The following is a 21033-nucleotide window of genomic DNA, read 5'->3' on the forward strand; positions in this document are numbered from 1 at the left end:
CTCGCTTTGATAGTAATAATCAAAGGTTATTGAACTGTTATCTCTGACGGCTAAGAATCATACATGGTTTTAGTATTTTATTAAAAAACACTGATCTAGGATAGTCGTTAAAACTTTTGCTCTGGTTGATCATGTTTTATAATGAAATATATTACCTTGTGTTCTTCAAATCTTTAAGGCTTTTAAAAATAATTTTGAACTTAAAAGGCAAAAAAAAAAATTTTTTTTTGAGGCAATTGGGGTTAAGTGACTTGTCCAGGATCACACAGCCAGGAAGTGTGTTAAGTGTCTCAGACCAGATTTGAATTCAGGCCCTCCTGACTTCAGGGCCGGTGCTCTATCCACTGCATCACCTAGCTGCTCCCAAACATTTCTTTATATACAAAACACAAAATGAAGACTGTATATGGGAGCCATGAATTTACATTTCATATTACTTGATTTAAAATATGTATGCATAATACATAATATGCCACTTTCAAAACTCTTTTGTGTTTCCTTCTAAACTTTCTGCTGATTTAAAAATATGTATTTTTCAATAGACCTCATAGCATCACTGTTGCTGACTTTCTCAGCACCCTTTGCTGATTTAAAAAAAAAAAATACTTAAGTATTTTCAAAGCAAAATCACTCATAGTTCATTTAAGAGACATGGTTGGTCACTGCACTGATCAAGAATTCTCAAACCTTTTAAAAGGGTTTCTTTACAATGTTTTCTTTATTACCAATCTTGGTTTTTTTTTTTTTTTTTTTTGGTTCTGCTTACTTCACTCTATCAGATCAAACTACTTAGGATTCCCCTAAATTTGTCTTCTTATACCTTAACAGTTATTTGATAATATTCTGTTGCAGTTATATGTCATACATTAGCCATTCCATAATTACTGGGCACCTCATTAGAGTGGAATTATTTTTATATGTTCCTTTTTAATTTCCTGAGAATCAGTAAGCTAGTTTAACTTGCAACTGTTTTTCCTTCCCTTATATCTTCTTCCAGCTTTACTTTCGTCCTATTTGCACTTTCTCTGTGGCCCATCACCTTAAGTTGTCATTCCAACTCCTTTTAGGTTTCATAGTTGAATGTAGGGGGGTCATGAAATTGTGATTTATTCTCAATAAATGTTTGATTTGTATACTTTATTTAGTAAATACCTATATGTCTGGGGTCATGCAAAATTTCTCAGGTGAAAAGGGGCCATGAGTGGAAAAAGTTTAAAAGTTCATTGGCACATGAAATATGTTTATACCAAAATCTGAGTGTGTTCGACTTTATCTTTCAGATGTGTAGTTCCTTTGATGACTGGTACTCCTCTATTTTTTCCTCTATAAGAGATGCTAGCAATAGCAATAAGAAAAGAAAAAGAAATTGAAAGGAATCAGAATAGGTAATGAGGTAATATCTTTTTTTTTTTTTTTTGCACACTATGTAATGGTAAAATCCTAGAGATTCAACTAAAAAGCTAATTGAAACAATCATTGCAGCAAAATAGCAGGATATAAAATATGGCCATAGAAATCATCAGCATTTCTATAAGTTGTTATTCTTTGGTCTTCATTACGGATGAGGTCCATGACATCAGAAGGTGATTCCATGACGTGCAAGTGAACTGGATTTGAGTGAGGGAGGGTCGGGCAAGGTCACCTGCTTCATTTTTCCCTTCAGAGCCATCTGGGTCCAGTGGCCAGATATAGGTCAGTAGGACTGGAGAGGGTCCTGGATGCGGTGGGAAATTTCTATGTATCACCAGTAGAACTACAGTCCCTCAGGTGGCTACAAGTGTGTCAGCTCACCCCTCTGGCCTGGAAACAAAACCAGAACTTCTGGTCTCCTTTGTCTCACAATCAGCGGGAACCTCTGTGACCCACTCACCAGCCTGTGCTTGTTCCTCCTTGCTCACAGCCACAACCTGGGATCACTGGAGGGCTCTGCCTCCAGACCATCGCTGGAGTAAGAATTCCCGAATTTCCCAAGGTAAAGCTACCACCTACACAGCTGCTCCCAAACCTTGCTGTTTGTTGACTTGGCAGTCATTTCAATGAGGGGCCACCACCTTGAGAGCTCAGATTAGCCTCTTAATTTAAGATTAAATTAAATGAGAAAATAATTTATTTTAGGCTGAATAAGTTTGATTTTTTTGTTTGTTTCCAGAAATTTTTGTGACTGATTTTGGGAAAATGTTACCTAGTTATCTTTCTTGATCTCTCAGTATCTGTTTTTAAAATTTTGTCAATGAGTATGCAAGAAGCCAGGCCCCAATATTCATTCAACATTGGACAGATATGCTATTGGAAATTGCAATTCATCATTATTATTTCTCTTTGTGGTAGACAATGGTCTAGTAACTTCTTGGCTGGCATTTTAGTATGCTATGTGTGGTGGTGACCTTTTAAGATCACCTACAAGCTTTAGTTCCTACAGAATATATTAGCCATTCTCAATGTGGACATAGACTATTTAGTATGCAGACTTATACTTTATGGTCTGGCCAGATACCATTCCCTTCTGGGAGGCAATTTCAGTTGTTAATAGATTAAGTCCTAAAAAGTATAAGTATGATTATGTTAGAGGTCATAAATATCCTATGACAGATGAAAAATATCAAGGTAGTATCACTAAGAAACATCAAATAGAAACCCAAAATGGGGTGCATAGGCCAGGGTATTTTGGCTAAACAATGGAAAAAATTGAACTAGCTACAGCTATTTATTCCCGCTGTAACCTACTTAAGTCATCAAGTAAACTGTTTCTCACTCCCTCAATTTCTTGTTTTCCCATCCCTCCACCCCTTCAGCTTCCTTTTAAGTGTTGTTTTCTCCATTAGAAAGTAAGCTCCTTTAGGACTGGGACTATCTTTCTTCTTTTGTTTTTGTTCTTTGTACTTAGAGCAATACCTGCTGCAAAAAAAAGTCCTTAATAAATGCTTGTGGACTGACTACATCACTGGTCCCCTTCTCAAAGGGCAAATGCTTTTGAATTTTATATAATTGGAATCATATATTTTTTTTTCCTTTGTGATTGCCTCTACTTAATGCTAGCTTAACTTACCCCTTAGCCATAGCTGCATGAACTGGATCAGATTCTCTTTTAATTTTTTATAATATTACTTTAAATATTCTGGTCATGTATCCATTTTGAGTTGTGTGTGTGTGGCATAAGATGCAAGATGTGGTCTAAATTTTATCTGTACTAGATTTGTTTCTAGTTTTCCTCAATTTTTGTCTAATAGGGAGCTCTTTCTTGCTAATTCATACATTTAGTTATTGAATTCAATTATTTCTGACTTTTTCCTTGTCCATTAATATAACTTTTATATTTTTTAACCAGAACCAAATAGTTTTGACGATTACAGTGCATCTTGTAAAATGAGGGACCAAGACTTGGAGAGAGGACCCTGATAAATACTCAATTTTAACTCTGACTTACTATAACTATATACTTACTATATACATGTAATACATATGTAATAAAGTAAATGTAACTATAAACTTACATTTATTTATTTATGTTTTTGCTAAAGCAATTGGGATTAAGTGACTTGCCCAGGCTCACACAGCTAGGAAATGTTAATTGTCTGAGACCAGTTTTGAACTCTGGTCCTCCTGATTTCAGGGCTGGTGCTCTATCCACTGCTCTACTTAGCTGCCTCCAGACAGTTTTTTAATGTTAAAGATAAGCTAGAATTTATGCATCCAAATAAATAGTTCCATTAAAAGTAATTTTGTTTTTAGGTGTATTAACAGCTTGCTTGCTTACCTTATTCATTAGCATTTATTATTAATCCTTTTTGACTGTTTCAAAAAAAATCAAATCTGTACACAAAACTGAAAATTCACCACTACCAAGTGCACTGGAAAGAATTCAAGGCAAACTTTGAAGGAAGTTTGAGAACAGGAAATGCAAAAAATGTTTTCAGCAAAGTAGTTTTCAACAAAATCATTGGAAAATGAGATATGTTGTTTCCTAAGGTGATGACATAGCTTACATAGCTTAAATAAAACTAGAAATCTAGCTGGGGTGCTAAAAGCTATCTAGGAAACTCACAAATTCCATTAGAAAACTGGAAATTTAATAAATTATAAACACAGCTAAACTATTAAAATTTAGTGAGAAAATAGTATGGTGAGAAAACTACAAAAATATCAGGAAATTGGAAATAAATGTAGTAAGTACAAATATCTATATATGTGGAAATGTAAAGAGAAACCAATAAATACAGGATTCTAAACTTTCTAGAAATCAATAAAAATAGAGCTAGAAATGCAACCAGAAAGTTGTAAACAGAGATACAATTTATAAATATAGTTAGAAAGCACAGGAGAAAAGCCAGAAGGCTACAAACTTTGTTTGGAAATTACCAACAGTATGAAACAATTCTTTATATTAGACAATCTACCTAAAAGGTCTTACTTAGCTTAAAACTACTGCTAGACACCCAGAACTGCCAAATTCATGAGCATTTCTTACCAAGATCTCTAGACCATAGCTTAAAAAAGTAGGAGTTATATTCTCTTGGTCAGGGATGACATTATACCTATGTTGGACTGATAAGAATTTGCCTTCAATCCTTCAAAAATAAGCAAAATCACTTTCTTTTTTTAATTATATCTTTTTATTTACAAGATATATGCATGGGTAATTTTTCAGCATTGACAATTGCAAAACCCTTTGTTCCACTTTTTTCCTTCCTTCCCCCCACCTCCCCCAGATGGCAGGTCGACTAAAACATGTTAAACGTGTTAAAACATAAATTATATACAATATATATACATGCAAAATCACTTTCAATGGAAAAATTAAAGAGGGAGAAAGCTGCCTATATATTATATATATGATCCAATTAGATGCCACAGAAAGTAACTGCAGTCTAGGAAAAAAGAATTGTATTAGAGGCTCCCAGAAATTCATAGGAAACAACCCCCCCCCAAAAAAAAAAGATATAGCAATAAAATTCATGGCTTTAGGTTTCTTTTATGTCAAGAATTGGCAACCAGAAAGTTGAACTATAGAGTCTAAAGCAAGGAGGTATATTTAACCTTAACAGTATTATATCAACAACTGACATTTTAATAGTGTTTTAAAGTTTACAAATGCTTTATGGATATTTTCTCATTGGGCCTTACAACAATTCTGTGAGATAAGTAGTACAGGTACCACAGGTAGCATTTTCCAGATGAAAGATCTAAGTCCCAGAGAGACTTAATTGACTTGCTCATTGTCACAAAGCTAAGTGTCAAGAGACAAAATATAAACCTATTTCTTCTTGACTCCAAGTTAAAAATTTGATTATTGAGATTTAGAATGAGAAGCCATGACTAAAATAAGCTTCTGGTAGCTTGGAATGGAAGTCATATTGAAAAGCAGAAAAGTATTATATTTCAAAGATATATTCATAGGAGGAAATGTAGGAAACAAAAACATACAAACATGATGGAGATATCACCTATATTAAGAAAACAGGCAGAAATAGAAATGATATTTTTATCAGAATTGGCTATAGCACCTGGACAGAATAAGGAAATAGATACATTTGGGAAACACAACTCATTTGATATGAAAACATGAGGTCCCAATGATCAGGGACTTCAATTTCTAGTGCAGACTCATCTGTGGGAGTTCTGTTGTTTAAAAAAGAGAGACTAAGAATTTCTTAACTAATCTTAAAACTGGAGGAATAACTGCTAAGAACTTTGATTTTTATTCTGAAGAAGGAAGGATTAGTTACTATGGTGGAGATGACAGGAGCCTTTTAAGAGAGTGAGCACTCCATTTTACAATTTGTCATAGGGGAAAAGAAAGCCTGCTAGACAGCTCTTTTGAGCAGGGGCAAAGATTTGGAAGTTGAGGGGATGCCCATCAATTGGGAAATGGCTGAGTAAATTGTGGTGTGTGACTATGATGGAATACTGTTGTACTATAAGAAATGATAAACAGAATACTCTCAGAAAAACATGGACTTACATGAGCTGATGTAAAGTGATGATGTACTGTGAACAAAGTAAGAGCAAAATTGTAAAATGATCAGCTGTGAATGACTTAGCTGTTCTCAGCCAGATAATGATTTAAGATAACTCTGAAGGACTTATGATGAAAAGTGCTATCCAGTCCCAGAGAAAGAACTGATGGTGTCTGAATCTAAATTGAAGAATACCTTTTTTAACTTTCCTTTTTCCTTGAGGGTTTTTTTTTTGGATTTATAATTTATTTCACAACATGACGGATATGGAAATGTTTTGCATGACTGCACATATATAACCTACGTCAAACTCCTTAACTTTTCAATGAGAGATCAACAGAGAGAGGAAGAGAGAGATTCTTGGAGTTTTAAAAAACAAATGTTAAATTTTGTTTTTAAGTATAATGGGGAAAAATAAAATAGTAAATTTTAGAAAAGAGATAAAAGCCTAAAAAGAAAGTAAGAAAAGAAAACTTGCTAGAATCTGACATAAAAGTTAGACTTTTGTAGAACATATTTACAAAATTATAGGAAAGTTCTCTGCATACTTATGGTTTCTGAATTGGCAATGATGATCCGCCTACTTTCTAGATGGGTGATATTTAATTTGGAGTCAGGAAAATTTGGGTGTTCAAATTTTACTGTAGAGATATTAGTTTTATGAATCAAGGCAAGTCACTGAACTCAGCCTCATTTCCTCATATGTAAAAAAAAATATTCTAGACAAACTTCTTTGTAGACCTTAAAGAGCTATATAAATGTCTGTTATCGTTATTAGTATCTGCTCGTCTAGGTTTGAATATTGACTGTCTTAAAATAGTGATTTTTACCTCAGATTAATGTTAACAAAGAAGGAAGAAATAGTCAGTTTTCCTGGCACAAAATCTCCCTTTTCTTATTGAGACTGCTGATGGTACAGATATCCGAGACTGAGAAGCGGAGAAAATTTTGTTGGAATAATACCAGTTATTTGCATTTTTTTCTTAAAACTCAGATCTGACCATACTTCAATAGGATTCATTAAATAGTACTGACTCTCTTTTGAATTAGGATCAAATAGAAACTCCTCTATTTGATTTAAAAGTCCCTTTTCAGCCTGCACCACCTTTATCTTCTTCCTCTTCCTACACTTTGTGATCTAGCCAGATTAGCTTTTATATTATTCCTCAGAAACAACATTCCATCTCTCCCTCTCCTCTCAGCAAGGCATTTGGCATTAAGTGACTTGCCCAGGATCACACAGAGCTACTAAATGTCAAATGTTTGAGGCTAAATTTGAATTCAGGTCATTCTGACTCCAAGGATAGTGCTCTGTCCATTGTGCCCCTAGCAAGCCTACAGTTTTGTGGGCTGCATATTTGACACCTAAGACTATTTGTTGCACAGATGGTAGAGATTGAATAGGTGATAGAGCAAATTTCCTCATCTGAGAAATCACTGGATTCTTAATTTCATTAATTATGTCAATTATTGATATCATATCAACGAAACCAAGGTTCAGTCCCTATCCTTATGTTCTATAAGTATTTCTACATATTTATATTCTCTCCCCCCATCAATAGAATATGAGTTTCTTAGTACTTTAGCACCTATCACAGTAATCTCATACATAGTAAGCCCTTAATAAATACTTATTGGCTGATTGATATATAGTATTCAAATTCAGTAAAGGATTTTATACAGATTATTTAATTTGATCCTCATAATAGCCCTATTGTTAATATTATGGTACAGTGCTATTATTTTTTACATAAGTCTCAGAGAGATTCTATGACTTGTTCACTGTTATAGCTAGGTAGAGTCTGAACAGATTTCTTTTGGTAAAATAAAGTTATTTGATTGCTGAAGTTTGCGATGTATAAATGTTTTATGTATACATGAAGATTTTAGGGCTTTTGGATGTATCAGTCTAAGCACCTATTATTGTTTCTTGTTTTCATTTTTATGAAAGTAAATGATCATATTTGAATCCTTATTATTGAAAGGCAATTTTTTTGGGGGGGAATATAAAAACATTATGTGCCAGAGGCCATTTGATTTGCAATAATTCATGCCTATGTGTACTCTATGGAATGACATGGTGATGTTAATCTTGTGAGATAAATACTGTTTAGGTGTTAATTTTTTTTTTAAGTTTGTATTTTACACTAGGTAGAGAAGAGATGAGAGTCCCAGGAACTGTTGTGATCAAGGCCTCTAAACCCAATTAAAAGGACTTCATACAGTGTCTCATTCAAGCTGTCATTTTTCTGCCTCTGATGAAAGAGAGAAATGTCCATGGTTTTGCTCTGTGCTCAATGACCCTGGGCTCTTAGAATTGCAAACAGCTGTGCCTTTATTGTGCCAATAGCTCCATATTTACACAGCAAAATAAGCCCTGGACCAGCTTGGCTATTGATAATTGAGGCTTCCTAGGCTTGGCTAGGTAGGAACCTGAGTTCTTGCCATTTGGCCCCGTTCTCAGCATTGGGGCCAGAAATTTAGCTTTGCCTTCTCATGTAATCTCTTTGCTAGGAGGGATCAGTGTGGCTCTAGTTTCATACTGCTTATCCTGGAATAGAAAAGCAACCTGCTTCCAGCTCAGGGATTAGCATGAAGGAAAGGTAACTGTTTTATCTGATTAACTGAAAAGTGAGGGATTGCAATTGTTCATTATTTAACAACAATCTAATACTTTAAGGGGAGAGATTAAAAGGACAGCTTCTAGGATAAAATGCAAACTCCTCTGGGTGTTATTTAAAATCCTTCATCACTAAGTGAAATGAGCAGAACCAGGAGATCATTATATACCTCAACAACGATACTGTATGAGGATGTATTCTGATGGAAGTATATCTCTTTGACAAAGAGACCTAACTCAGTTTCAATTGATCAATGATGGATAGAAGTAGCTACACCCAAAGAAAGAACACTGGGAAATGAAATGTAAACTGCTTGCATTTTTGTTTTTCTTCCCGGGTTATTTATGCCTTCTGAATCCAATTCTCCCTGTGCAACAAGAGAACTGTTCGGCTCTGCAAACATATATTGTATCTAGGATATACTGCAACATATCTAACATATATAGGACTGCTTGCCACCTGGGGGAGGAGGTGGAGGGAGGGAGGGGAAAAATCCGAACAGAAACGAGTGCAAGGGATAATGTTGTAAAAAATTACCCTGGCATGGCTTCTATCAATAAAAAGTTATTTAAAAAAATAAATAAAAAATAAATAAAATCCTTCATCATATGGTTCCAATCTGTCTTTCCAGAGTAATTTTACATTACTCTTCTTCCCAAACTCCGCATTCTAGGCAAAGTGTCCTAATTACTGTTCTCTTTACATGAAAATTCATCTCCCACTTCCACACCTTTGTGGTCTGGTTCCTGTGCCTAGAGTGCCTTCCCTCATTACCTCTGCCTTTTGTAACAGCAAGTTTCCTTTATGATTTAGCTCAAGAGGGGCTTTTCATGACTCATCCAGTGGTTGCTGTCTCTCCCTTTATTCCCGAATCAAATTGTTATGTATTTATTTTGTATCTACTTACCTATGTACAGATTGTCAATTACTTTGAAAACAATGAAAATGTTATTTTTTGTTAAAATATAATATAAATAATATACATGTTATTATATAGTTATATTTATTATATATTTCATTAATGTATATTATATAGTTATATGATATATAAATGTTATTATATATTTACATTATATAATATAAAAGTATAACTGTTATTATTTAAAACCTAAGCATCTAATATTGTGTCTAGTACATAGTAAATGCTTAATATATGCTTGTTGTGGTCAACTGTTGTTGGTATGATAAATAGAGTTCTGGGCTTGGAGTTGGGAAGACTCATCTTCATGAGTTCAAATCTAGTGTCAGAAACTTATTAGCTGTGTGATCCCAGATAAGTGACTTAACTTTTTGCCTCAGTTTTCTTATCTGTAAAATGAGCTGAAGAAGGAAATGACAAATTACTTCATTATCTTTTTCAAGAAAACCCCCAAAATGGGGTCAAAGGAGTCAGACATGTCTAAAACAACTTGACAACAATGCAACTGTTTACTTGACTGCTGTGTCCTAACTCACAACATTGGCACTTGTCTATCGGTGTCCAGGGTAAATTCGATTCTCAAATCCTGAAACTAGCTATATACAAACGAGATATATGCAGGACAAAATGGAGATAACTGACAGAGAAAAGTCACTAGCATTAACACAGTGTTTTGTATACATTGGCCATGAACCACCAACCCTCTAGTTGTAATTCCTGTATATGTTCACTTAATTACTTCTTAGATCTCCTTGGGTTTTAGAGGAAGAAGGAAAGATTTCCACAATGTGTGGTATTCTGATCAGGATGCTATGACTTCTGACTTCCAGGGTTCCATAACTGTCATGTGGAAAGTGTCATTTATGTAACATTTGGCAAGTTAACTTCTTTGAGTTTCAGTTTTCTCATCTGACTTAACAAGTCTTTTCCTACTTTAAATCCTATGAAATGTTTACATTGTACTGAATTCAAAAGCTTCAAGGAGATCAAGAAAGATGAGGACTGAGAAAATTATTGAATTTATAATTATTATAATTAATATTTCTGCAAATATAATATGTATTTATACATTATTTTATAAATATAAAATATACCTATTTTTATAATGACTAGATTTATAATTCATGCAATTATTAGATTTTATGCAATTAAACTTATAAATTAAGAAATCATTGATAACCTTAGAGAGAAAGCAGTTTTTTTCATTTAAATGGTGAGGTCAGAAACCAGATTTAAAAGTGTTAAAAAGTTAATTGAAGTTAGGGAAGAGAAGGTAAAAAGTAGTTTTGTTTTGTTTTTTATAGGAATATGACAACCAAAAGTAGGACCTTGAGGAGGGAGGTAGTAAACTATAATAGGTGAAACCTTGCCTATTGCCTACTTACCTGCTCTCAATGCATATGTAGATTTTTCTCATGAGGATTTTGTAGAGGTAGGAAAGAAAGCCTATGAATTACTACTTATGATAAATTGATTTTTTTCCTCTTTTAAGTATTTTGAGAAACAATCCCTTAATGTCCCTCAAAATAGTATTGAATCCAAAATGGATTTTCTCCACTTGTGCTGGTCTGCCTTACTTTTTCCTAATTTTGTTTTCTTTAATGTCATTTCTATTTCCCAAATCAGGAAGAATGCTATCACAGTTCAAATGTAATAGTTCCATTCTCATTGATGGATAAAAAAAGGGTTATTATAGAAATCTTTAGAGATCATTTTTATTTTATCTTCTAGTTTCATTTTCATACAAGATTATAATTAGCTTAATTGGTCTATAAGTTTTCTAGAAAACTTTTTTCCAACCATTGCTTCTTCTACTATCATCTTCTGTAAGATTTTATAAATGTGTTTATTTTCTAAGCTGCTACTACTTTGGCTGCTCTCTTCCTCCTGGAGGAAGCAGTTTCTAGGTTTTTTTTAGTCTTATTGTGGATGTTAGGTTTATACTGGTTTGATTTCCTTAGGGAATGGAGATAGTCTATTTTAATGTTTGTTCTATTATCTATTTTGAATCTTTCTGCATCCATGGCTTGTTTAAATAGGTTAGGTTGGAGTTATCATATGTTGACATTTTTTCTCTCTTAATTTTGTACTGATTTGATCATAAAAATGGCAATCACGGATTTCAAGTATGATAAAATGAAATGAGCATTGAACCTAGAGTCAGGAGACTTGAATTAAAGTCCTTATCTAACACTTCATAGCTTTTTGGTCTTTGAGAAATCACTTATTTCTATGACTCTCTGTTTCTTCATCTGCAATATGAGCAATGCTTTGCATTATTGCAGTAATAAATAATATGAGTAATCCCTGCATTATCCATCTCATAGACTGCTGTGAAGGAAGTGCTTTGAAACATTTGTGAATTATTATTGGGAAGGTCAGAATACATACGTGAAAGAGCTGCACGAGAACACAGCATTTTCCCACATGTTTGGGGACTGTTAGTCAGTCTGCATAAGAACAGCAGGAGCAGCCCAGTTCCTTGTTCTAATTGACCTTTTCTATTCAGGGGTTACCTTGTGGTAAGTAGCTCATCTGTTGCTGCCCAATTTAATGTTAAAGAGAGAGGAAGCATGACTGGTCTCCGTTTTGTAGCACATGAATTCTCAGCCAGCTTTTCTCTTGGCAGAAAGCCAGTTGCAATGGGGACTAGCCACTAGGAAGAAGTTATTAGCTACTAAAATGGTCATTAATAAGTAATAGTGTGCCATTCAAATAAATGCCTTTGCATACTACATTAGACTAAACCATGACTAATAAAGCATTAAATGGTACCATTGGATTTTTCTGGCATTCTTCATTTACTTTGTATTAATTTTTATTAATTTTGTTTGGCACTTGCTTTGGCTGGATTCCAGAAAACTGATGACTGTTCCAACGTGTTGGTGCCTTTTAATATTCTAGTGAGAAACTGCTATGACCTTAATTTAGCTCAGCACCATGAACGGAATCTAGAAATGTGTGCACATCATCTTTTTCACTGAGGTGGATAGGTCTTCTCAATGTGTGTGAAACAGAGGCTCTGGTTTTAATGAACCCGTGTCCTTCTTTGTGGGGTCAGGGTAGTGACAGGAATATCACACCTAACTCTTAATATCTATGAGAGCAGTTAGAAAGCATTTTAATATTTTGAAGCACTTTATATATCTCATTTGATTCTCATAACAACCCTGTGAGGTGAGTGTAATTAACTTCATCCATGCAAATGGAGAAACTAAAAGGTAAAATGATTTTCCCAAAGTCACAGAGTTAATAAGTAGTCCAAGGCATTTACTGAACTTAGGATGTTCTGATTCCAGGTCTAGTACTTTGTCCAGCTGGTCACCATGTGATCCTATGATCCATGTGAAAAATTCTCAGACTGATTCCCGAAGCTAGTATCCTCTGGGGTAAGATCTTTCGGTATTCTCATTGACTTTTATAACCTTCACATCTGAAATCAGTAATCTAGTCTCCCAGATTAGAGTTACCATTGCTGATATTCTAAAATGAGGCATTCCCATGAAAATAACTACTTTCTCCTCCGAGAAATTCCTTCTCACTGAGATGTCTTTTCTGAGATTGGTTTTGACTAGTTACAGCTTTGTGTCACCTTGCTCTGATGTAAAATCTCACCAAAAGTAGAAGAGAATCAGAAAAATCACAAAATTGCAACATTGGAAGGCACTTCTCAGGCCCATCTAATTTTAAATTGAGCTAAATAATAAGTCTCATCCATACTAGTCTGGAAAAGTGCTGATCTAGCCTCTCCTTGAATCAATCATCAAACATTTATTAAATATCTAAATAAATATTAAATTTATGACAAGCACTATGTTAAGCTAGATATAGGAAGACAAAAAAAATGAGGCCCTCAAGGAGGTTATTACATCTTTTCAGGAGAAAATAATATGTATCCAAATAGGTATGTGCAAAGTACCTTAAATACAAGGTAAATTCTGAGACACATAACTTACAAATTTTCAGGAAGAGTCAGGTGGCATTTAAATTGAATTTAAAAATTGTCAATTTATTTTATTCTGGTCTTAAGAAATAAAACAAGCATTTAGGGTTAGTGTAGAGATTTGGAAGTCAGGAGGGTTAGGAGAAAAAAAAAACCCAACAAAATGGTTATACATTATTATGTACAACTTGCTATTTCTTTTAAATATATAATAAAATTATCATGTTAATTTTTTTCCTTTTTCCCCCTTCCAACTCTACAGATGGCTTCTATTAGTCACAAATGGTGTGTCTGTAAAGCTATTTTATGCCTTTTATTTATCAGTACTTACTGTATATGCAAATAGTGTCTTCCTTCATATGTCCTTTGTAGTTAATTTAAGTATTTATAATGTCAAAATGACTTAGTCACTCAAAGTTGTTCTTAAAACAATATGGGTGTTACTGTATACAATGATCTCTTGGTTCTACTCAATTCATTCTTCAAGAAGAAAGTATTGTAGGCATGGGGGGACAGCCTGAGATGGGAGATGGACTTTGGTTTAAATCTACCTTCTAGTATTAACCTGTTATGTGACACTAAGGAAACACACTCAATTTCTGAACCTTGTCTATAAAATGGGGGGTAACAATAACATTTAGCTCATAGTCATGGAGACAGAATAAGATAAGGTTTATAAAGGGATTTTGCAAACCTTAAGAGCTATATAAATTTAGACTTTGATTTAGTTCAGATCTCTTCAATTTATCCACAGTGGAATCATAAAATATTTTGTCAAAAATTTTGTTAAAATGTTGATTTACTAATCTGGCAAACTTGACAAAAAAGGAAAAGAGGTATAGTCATGATTGATACTAATAAAGCCATGTTGACTTAAAGGGACCATTTCTTCCCTTTTCTCAATGTCCAAAAGCCAGCTAAATTTCTCCTCTTACAGATGGAGAAAATCAATCAGAGAAGTTAGCCGACCTGGCCAAAATCACACAGGCAGCAAACAGCAGTCTCAACATTTGAACTCAGGCTCTCTGACTCTTAGTCTAGGATTTTTCCCCCCAGTGCATTTCATTGTGTAGGGCTTTAAGAGATAAGGCTGGGGGTGGGGGGAGGAAGGGAGGAGTTTGTATTTTCATTTTCTCTTGGAGGCAATAGGGAGGTTCTTAAAATCCTTAAGCAGGAAAATAGTATAGTTAGATTTTTAGTTTAGCAATATCATCTTTTATCCTCGAAATGATCTTGTAAAGTAAATAATAATGATAATAATAATCTCATTTATCTAGCACTTTAAGAATATTTCAATTATTTTCAATTATATCTGACTCTATGTGATTTTTCTTTGCAGAGATACTGGATGGATTTATCATTTCCTTGTCCTGTTCGTTTTACAGATGAAGAAACTAAGGTAAATAGAGCTATGTGACATACCCAGGGTCACACAGCTATTATGTGTTTGAGGTCAGATTTGAATTTAGGGAGAGGAGTCTTCCTGACTCTAGACCCAGGTACTCTATCTACTAGATGCCCTTTAAAACAACATACAGAGAGGTATATAGCTATCATCTTGCTTCGTCAGTGTAAATGTTGTATCAGACCATTTTTCAGATAAGGAAATGAGATCCAGCGGGGTTTAAGAGGTTGTCCAGTTTCATACCCGTACATGTGGTGGACCTGACACTTCTGAGTTAAAACTTCATTCCTCTTGTTTCATCCGGGTGTGTACTAAGGTGGAAAGCAAATTTCCTGGTAAGTGAGCTTTTCTGACACTCTGTCTCTTTGTCGAGCTTTTCAAACACAAATGATAATGTGCAACTTTGCCTGCAGTTATCATGCACTTCAGATATTCATGCCCCAGCACCAGTGTGGCCCAGATAAGTGAGCATCTGTGGTCCCTGGCAGTGCCAGCCTGGGCAGGTGAGAGAAAGGGCCTCAAGTCTTGGTGCAGGCAATGAATATTATTACCTAGGATTAGCTCAAGGGGCAGCTTCCAAACTTTGCAGATTGGAGGCCCCTGAGCAGATTCTTTCTGGCAACCTTGGTGTGCCGTTTTAGCAGCATGCACCATGCCATAAATGTAAATTAAATAAACAGATGCACAATCTAGTATGGAGTGACTATTCAGAAATATAGGGGGAAAAAAGAGTAGTAATTAAGAATGGATATAGTGACCTACCATCATAGGTATAATCCAGAGGTAGGGAAAGCTTTTGAAATATTATAAATGCAGATTATACAATCATGGATTTAGGGTTAGATGCATTTTACAGGTCTTACAGTGAAGGAGTGGGACCAAGAAAGGTTAAGTGTTTTGCTGAAGATCACTGAGGAAACAGATAGGTTTTGAAACTAGTATTATGATTAGTTCAATATGGTTTGATGCTAGTACCACACACCATTTTTTATGTTGTGATAAATCTCCTATGTTATAGTGAAGACTCAAAATATCCTAAAGTCCATAATTTCTAGGAACACCATTTGCCTAAAGGAGAAAAAAATGCCTCATCAGTTTCTGGTCCTAGGTTTAGACCTTGTTTTGTAAACTTTTTGAATGAACACAGTAAGAAAAATCAGAGGATCTCTTTCTTATTTGTTTTATTCCTTTGAGAAGTAAATGATTATGAATAACAATGATTTGGGGACATTCAGATTTCTCCTTTTTTATATTATCCTCATTTTGAGATCTCAGTCTCTGAAGATTGAGTTGAGCTAATCTTCTCTAACTAACCTCACCCAACCTTACAAGGAATATCTAGTCTATGGTGAATTCCATTCAATCAAACTCAGGTGGACGTAGATCCTTGGTCTAGATTGCCCAAGCCTGGGGTGGGGAAGGTCTAGGTTTAGGGATAGTTTAGGGATAGATATGATGTCACCACAGTTCCTCATTAGAGTGAGGTCTCTCATATAAAGGTCATCTCTCTTTAGTTGTTAACTTATAACATTGGTTATTTCCATCCTAAGGAATACTGCTTTCCAAAAGGGCATTGAGTTATGAGCCTACCCAGGACTGTCATTAGTTTAAGTTGTTGTTTGTCCTTGAGTCTGGAAGAGCACCATGACATCAGGGAGGAGAAGCCATGACATGCATGTAAGTTGGATTTAAGAGAGCTGCAAGGTTCATCAGTCTCACATTTTTCTTCTTTGGTCTAAGAGAGAGACGGCCAAATGACCATCCTTTTATTAAAATTTTGACAGTATTAACAAAATGATTAAATTACCCCAGAAATCATGTCTCTTGAATCTTTTTAATCACTACCCACAATTCTTTTATTAATTCCATATTTATTTCATAAATTCTGACATCTACATTATCTCATTTATTAGAATATAAGATACTTGAGGGCAGGTTCTATATAAATAGCTTTTTCTTCTTATCTCTAGCATTTAATAGAGCATCTGACAAATAGAAAGTGGTTAATAAATGCTTATTGATGATGATGTAATGACTTCTGCCACACATGCAAAAATATTTGGTAAAACCTTATTTTTCTTCTAAGTTAAATGAATCAGTTTAGATATTTTGGAGCTTGTATGGAGCTTGTCCCAATGAGATATTCTTGCTTTTGCCCAGCAGCTTGAGACTATATAGATAAACTGGGAAACATAATTTTACTGCTTCTTTTTTTTTTTTTTTTTGGATTAGAACATGGATGTTGTAAGTCATCTGCTTTTTCAATTCAATAAAAACTTAACAAAATAACACTTAAGTGCTTACTATGTGCCAGATACTATACTAAGTGCTGGGGATACAAATAAGAATAATAAAGGCAATCCCTGCCTCAAGGAATGGACAGTCTCATGGGGAAGACCACACACAAAAAGCTGCTGGAAAAGTTGAAGGGGATGATGGACACTTGGGGTACCCAGCACTGGGTCATCTTATTCAATAAAAATGAAACCAAATAGAGCCTCAGATGGAGAGCAGAATGAGCTGGAAGTCCAATTTCTGCCCTCTCTAAAGAAAGACTTTGAGAAGACCTTCCAAGCCCCTTCAACTGGAGGGTTGAGTCAGCAACTTGAAAAGGTGGTTGTTGTTCAGCCTTTTAGTGATGTTTGACTCTTCATGATCCCATTTTTGGGATTTTCTTGGCAAAGACACTGGAGTAGTTTGCCGTTTCCTTCTCCAGATCATTTTTCCAAATGAGAAAACTGAGGCAAACAAAATTAAGTAACTTGCCCAGGATCACACAGCTAGGAATGTCTGAGGTGGGATTTGAACTCTTGAAGATGAGTCTTCCTGTTGAGTCCCCTGGCACTCTATCTCTTGTATCTGGGGATGAGATCAGAAGTGATCAACTTTTCCTGGAAAAGAGTATCTTGTTGCATGGAATTGAAACCAGGTAGAAGAACAGATGGAGAATGAAATGAGCTGGAAATCCAATTTCGAATCTCTGAGAGTCATTTGAAGGTATTAAAAAATTTAAGCAACCCGTGTCAACAAGAGTCCAACTCAATGCTTCCTGATCTTGCAGCCAGCCCACTAACCACTTGCTTTTTCATACAAGCTTCACAGGGTCACAGAATTAGAGCTGGGAAAACCTTAGAAACCAAGTAATCCAACCTCTACATTTTACAGATGATGAAATGAAGCTTGACTTCTCCAAGCCTATAGACAGTCAGTGACAGAATTCAGATTTGATTATTCCAGGTCTTCTGACTCGAGCTGATATTCTTCCCCCTATACTGTGCTGCTCTTCATCATAACATGATTGTTATTTACATCTCCCCTTTCAAGAGAAAATAGTTTCATCTTTGAAGAGTTAGGAATATGGTTTAAAGAAAAGTTATGCAAGTTTTCCTTATGACAATGAATTATAAACAATGGCTTAATCAGAGTTCTCATGGTTCATGCTATCTCTTAGAAATGTGGATAATTTTCTGATTATATACATAACTTATTTAGATTTTATAATGCTGCTACCCTTCAGACAGTGCATATTTATTTATACAAATGGAAAATGTACAAAACAAAAAAGAAACCAAGCTGTCTATAGCACTTGTTATTTTCCTGACTTGCAAAGTTCTTTACATAAAGACAGGTCACTCAAATGAAGTCCTTGGCTTGTCCTTGTTCTTTTATTTTTTAGTGTTTTGAAAGCAGATACTTTATGCTTTCAATAATCTTCTGCTATTTTTTTACATTTGAATCTTCTTCTATTATGTTTTTATTATAATTTACATAATTGTTCTTTATCCTCAGCTAGCATTAAATTAAAAATTAACTAAGGACAAATCTTAAAGGATGTACGGTGACATTAGGAAGCAAATGAGGAGAGAACAACAATGGTTTTCTTTATATTCTGAGCAAGAAAAAAATGTGAGGAGATTGAGGCAGAGAGAAATAACTTTTTCAACCTACAGCAGGTAGTTAGCAGCAAAGCCAGGAGGATTTGAACCTTTATCTTTTGACTCTGAATGGGGTATTTCTATTAAACCAAGGCCAGGATTAATGGCCAGGAATCATTCCCAGATTTGACTATCGGTGCTGTGATTTCTTATTAAACATATTCTCATATGCGATATATGTGTATTTAGACATTTAAGTGATTCTCACCATACTAAGGGTAAGAGAGGTAGCTTGCCATAGCAAATAAGGCATTGGACTTGGTTTGAATTTTGGTCTGTTACTCATTCTTTGTGAGATCTTGGGAAAATGTCTATTTTTCTGGACTTTAATTTCCTCATTTGTGAAAATGAAGAAGTTTGATTAATGATGTTTAAAGTCTTTTCTAATCCTAATTCTTTTTTAATAGCTTTTTATTTACAAGTTATATGCATGGGTAATTTTTATAGCATTGACAATTGCCAAACCTTTTGTTACAATTTTTCCCCTCCTTGCCCCCCCCCAGATGGCAAGTTGACCAATATATGTTAAATATGTCTAATCCTAATTCTTATGATTCTAAGATCTCATATGTAGATTGAAGTTCATTCTCTTGACACTTATTAGCTGCATACATGTCTATGAGTGAGCCGCTAAAACTCTTTGAGCCACAATTTCTTTATCTATAAAATGGGGATATTTTTGGTACCTATTTCACAGGATAGATGTGAGGCTCAAGGCATTTTGTAAACTTACAGGATCATAAGGTTATAGATTTATAGCTGGAAGGGACACCAGAGATGCTTTAGTCCAGCCTCCTTGTATTATAGATAAGACAACTGAGTCCCACAAATGATCCTAAGTGACTTGCCCAATGTCAGAAAAGAATAAGCATTAGACTTTAAAGTTTCTTATATTTTCTTATATATAAAAAGGGTCATGCATGAATACAGAGAGGACTGGCGAGACTTACATGAACTGATGCTAAGTGAAATGAGCAGAACCAGGAAATCATTATATACCTCAACAACGATACTGTGTGAGGATGTATTCTGATGGAAGTGGATCTCTTCGATAAAGAGACTTAATTCAGATCAAAGATGGACAGAAGCAGCTACACCCAAAGAAAGAACACTGGGAGATGAATATAAACTGCTTGCATTTTTGTTTTTCTTCCCGGATTATTTATACCTTCTGAATTCAATTCTCCCTGTGCAACAAGGGAACTGTTCAGTTCTGCACACATATATTGTATCCAGGATATACTGTAACCTATTCAACATGTAAAGGACTGCTTGCCATCTGGGGGAAGAGGTGGAGGGAGGGAGGGGAAAAATCGGAACAGAAGTGAATGCAAGGGATAATGCTGTAAAAAATTACCCTGGCATGAGTTCTATCAATAAAAAGTTATTTAAAAAAAATAAAAAAATAAAAAGGGTCATGCAAAACTATCTTTCCCTTGTCCTTCTCTTCCCCTTCCTACTACTCCCTCTCCCCTTTCACTCTTCTTCCCCTTCCCTTTCTCCTTTCCTTTTCCTCCTCCTGCCCTTCCCTTCAGTTCTCTCCCTCTCCCTTCCCCTTCTCTTCCTCTTCCCTCCATTTTCTCTTTTCTTCCTTTCCTTATTCTAGACTCATATAATCTTCTTTTTTTTTTCTTATGGCAATGGTGCTGCTCCACTCCCATGTTGCCCTGGGACAAAATGCCATTTGATAAGTTATCTAGTGTTATCCTTGTGGACAAATGAAGAAACATGGGCTGATGAGAAGTACAATCAATTCTAAAGCTGGTTTTAAAAACATGAATTTGTTCCCAAACAGAGGATGACTATATTACGGAACATTCTGAACATAATTTGAATTTTGGTTGGCTTCAGTGTGATTTGTTAAGACAAGAGGCAGCTGAACCACACCCATCCACAGCTGGTGTCCCAATTTTCCTTCTAATTTCAGATAACCGTCCTTTCACCACTGCCCAATAACTCACAAGATGCAGCCTTTTTGATATTCACTTCTATGAACAAACTTCAGATCTTTGAAAAGAAAAAAGTAAAATAATAGATTGTCCCTCTTCTGGAGCAGTAGGAACTGTGGGCAGAGGAGGCTGGCCCTCATCCTCAGGCTTCCCTCCACCATGCCATGGTGACTGTATATCATCTTACTATTTCATCCATAGACTTTTGGTTTTAACCAAAATCTGAGGACCCATAAGAACTTGGGTGCAGGGTGAGCAGCAGGCCATGGATATTGCCACAATTTATTATAGTATTCATGTATTACTT

The sequence above is a fragment of the Antechinus flavipes genome, chromosome 6 (assembly GCF_016432865.1).
Source record: "Antechinus flavipes isolate AdamAnt ecotype Samford, QLD, Australia chromosome 6, AdamAnt_v2, whole genome shotgun sequence".
NCBI classification, from domain to species: Eukaryota; Metazoa; Chordata; class Mammalia; order Dasyuromorphia; family Dasyuridae; genus Antechinus; species Antechinus flavipes.